Genomic DNA, 3,664 nt, shown 5'->3' on the forward strand with positions numbered 1-3,664 from the left:
CGGCTCCCTCTAAGGGTGTGCACCGTAATCTCTTTCGGTTTGTTGAGGGTTCAGTGGTTTTGGAGGGAGTCTGAAGTTTGATCTCTAGCGATGAGTGTTGGGTCTGTCAAATCAAATCAAATGTATTTTTATCAGCTGATATCTCAAAGTGCTGTACAGAAACCCAGCCTAAAACCCCAAACAGCAAGCAATGCAGGTGTAGAAGCACGGTGGCTACGATCATTAAGAGTATCTCTACCGCTCCTGCTGTCTCTAGAGAGCTGAAAACAGCAGGTCTGGGACAGGTAGGACGTCCGGTGAACAGGTCAGGGTTCCATAGCCAACGGCAGAACAGCTGAAACTGGAGAAGCAGCACGGCCAGGTGGACTGGGAACAGCAAGGAGTCATCATGCCAGGTAGTCCTGAGGCATGGTCCTCAGAGAGAGAGGGAAAGAAAGACAGAATTAGAGACAGCATACTTAAATTCACACAGGACACCGGATAAGACTGGAGAAGTACTCCAGATATAACAAACTGACCCTAGCCCCCGACACATAAACTACTGCAGCATAAATGCTGGAGGCTGAGACAGGCGGGGTCAGGAGACCGATGATACCCCTGGACAGGGCCAAACAGGCAGAATATAACCCCACCCACTTTGCACAGCCCCCACACCATTAGAGGGATATCTTCAACCACCAACTTACCATCCTGGGTCAGGCAGAACCGGCCAGGCAGAGACAGCAAGGGCGGTTCGTTGGTCCAGAGCCTTTCCGTTCGCCTTCACACTCCTGGGCCAGACTGTCTCAATCATAGGACCTACTGAAGAGATGAGTCTTCAGTAAAGACTTAAAGGTTGAGACCGAGTCTGCCTCATGAGTAGGCAGGCCATTCCATAAAATGGAGCTCTATAGGAGAAAGCCCTGTCTCCAGCTGTTTGCTTAGAAATTCTAGGGACAATTAGAGTTGTGTTACACTTACCACGTTGGCGACCCACTTGAATTAAAATGTAGCTAGCTGTTTTCTACAAATTGTCCTCTAACCAGGGATGTACACATTACTCCCAGATTCCCGTGTGGTTTTTGAGCTGTTAGTTTTAACAGGATGTGCAACATAATCTCCTCCTCTTGCACAAATTATTTTAGCATGATATCGATGAGTGATGACAAATAAGTGTTGCATTCCCTTGTTTAGCGACCCCTACATTTAAATGCATCACTCCAACTGCAGCTGACTGTCTTCTGTAGGTTGTCCTCTAACCAGTGAGGTAAAATATATCTCCCATTTCCATGTGTTTTTTTTTGTTGTCAGTTTCAACAGCACTACAACCTAATTTCCCCCTAATCAATATCAGTAATTTATTGCTACTTGTCAAAACAACAGCGTTTGTTGCTTGTGCAGTTTATAAAGAGCTTCTTTTAAAAAAATACAAGTAATGTGATTATTGTGTCAGATGTTTGTGTATATAACACATGTTAGGTTTTCAATTTATCCCAAACTGTTTCTGCATATTGGTTATTGATTTGGACACGTTAAACTGTGTTTTGACATTGGGCTATCCACCAAGCAAATTGACGTCATTGAAAAGACGTTGAAAATATGACTATGCAATCAAATATTTCATATTTACATTTCATGTAACATTTGGTAGTGATATTTATTCATGCAACCAACTGACAATTTTTTTGGTACAATTATGTTGACATTGTTGCCCTGTTTTTAGAATATCAGGGTTAATTCTCACATGTGCCAAACCAAATGTACTAGAGCATGATATTGGGAGACTGGGCCCCGATACAACAACATGCCTATCGAGTGAACCCTGAAAAGAGAGAGAAGCTCTGCAGTGAGGTGGGAAAGTTACTACGGATATCGCAGGAGTTTCCTCTTGAAATCAGACATGTCCGTGGTAAGGAAAACTTGGTTGCTGATTATCTCTGGGGTGGGCAGTCAAAAGGATTTGTGTTTTGCGTTTAGCCAGTGTGTTACCATGATCACAATTGATTTGGAGTTTTGTCTCTTCTTTTTTCCGTATTGAAACTGCACTGTTAGTTAGGGGAAGGAGTTAGGGGCTCAGCTTTTCACTGTTAGTTAGGGGCTCGTAAGGAGCTTTTCACTGTTAGTTAGGGGCTCAAATGAGGAAGCTTTTCACTGTTAGTTAGGGGCTCATGAGGAAGCTTTCACTGTTAGTTAGGGGCCCGTAAGGAAGCTTTTCACTGTTAGTTAGGGGCTCGTAAGGAAGCTTTTCACTGTTAGTTAGGGGCTCGTAAGGAAGCTTTTCACTGTTAGTTAGGGGCTCGTAAGGAAGCTTTTCACTGTTAGTTAGGGGCTCGTAAGGAAGCTTTTCACTGTTAGTTAGGGGCTCGTAAGGAAGCTTTTCACTGTTAGTTAGGGTCTCGTAAGGAAGCTTTTCACTGTTAGTTAGGGGCTCGTAAGGAAGCTTTTCACTGTTAGTTAGGGGCTCGTAAGGAAGCTTTTCACTGTTAGTTAGGGGCTCGTAAGGAAGCTTTTCACTGTTAGTTAGGGGCTCGTAAGGATGCTTTTCACTGTTAGTTAGGGGCCTCGTAAGGAAGCTTTTCACTGTTAGTTAGGGGCTCGTAAGGAAGCTTTTCACTGTTAGTTAGGGGCTCGTAAGGAAGCTTTTCACTGTTAGTTAGGGGCTCGTAAGGAAGCTTTTCACTGTTAGTTAGGGGCTCGTAAGGAAGCTTTTCACTGTTAGTTAGGGGCTCGTAAGGAAGCTTTTCACTGTTAGTTAGGGGCTCGTAAGGAAGCTTTTCACTGTTAGTTAGGGGCTCGTGAAGGAAGCTTTTCACTGTTAGTTAGGGGCTCGTAAGGAAGCTTTTCACTGTTAGTTAGGGGCTCGTAAGGAAGCTTTTCACTGTTAGTTAGGGGCTCGTAAGGAAGCTTTTCACTGTTAGTTAGGGGCTCGTAAGGAAGCTTTTCACTGTTAGTTAGGGGCTCGTAAGGAAGCTTTTCACTGTTAGTTAGAGGCTCGTAAGGAAGCTTTTCACTGTTAGTTAGGGGCTCGTAAGGAAGCTTTTCACTGTTAGTTAGGGGCTCGTAAGGAAGCTTTTCACTGTTAGTTAGGGGCTCGTAAGGAAGCTTTTCACTGTTAGTTAGGGGGCTCGTAAGGAAGCTTTTCACTGTTGTATGTGACTAATACAATTTGATTTGAGTTTTGTTTGGGCTCGTTCCAAGGGGACGAGCGTTCTAGAAGCTAGTGCGTTTTAGGATTCTATAGAAAGAAAAATGAGAAAAAAATAACACGATTGTTTATTATTATTTAGGAATAGGTGTTTTTTTCTTGTTTATATTGGTGAAGGTGAAGCATTGTAGTTGATTATAATGTGAAATTGAAGTTGTTTTCTGTTGGTGGTGAGCAAACTTGTCCAACAAAAATATAGGATATATTTGTTGTCTGAATGGGAAAGGTGTTCCAGGCTTTGGTTTTTCCATTTATGTTTTGAGGTTGGACTTTAGCACATGAAGCTCGTTAGCACGTGTAGCTCATTAGCACTGATTGGTGTCACCTCCTTAGTCAGTATGTGTTACACCTGTGCTGGCTTGTCCATCTCGTTAGTGGGAAGGTGTTTTACCTGAGCTGGTCCAGGTTCTATTTAAGAGTGTCTGGCCCAGTTGTCTTGATAGATGTGGAGAGTCAACCTTTAGTTGCTCCACCTTTTGG

The 3,664-nt window shown here is 43.4% G+C and overlaps 1 pseudogene; it reads left to right on the forward strand.

Annotated features, from left to right (window-relative positions):
* The window catches only part of LOC118381434 (zinc finger protein ZFP2-like), a 135,405-nt pseudogene that overhangs the window by 36,216 nt on the left and 95,525 nt on the right, over nucleotides 1-3,664 (forward strand).

This window comes from Oncorhynchus keta, chromosome 32 (genome assembly GCF_023373465.1).
Source record: "Oncorhynchus keta strain PuntledgeMale-10-30-2019 chromosome 32, Oket_V2, whole genome shotgun sequence".
NCBI classification, from domain to species: Eukaryota; Metazoa; Chordata; class Actinopteri; order Salmoniformes; family Salmonidae; genus Oncorhynchus; species Oncorhynchus keta.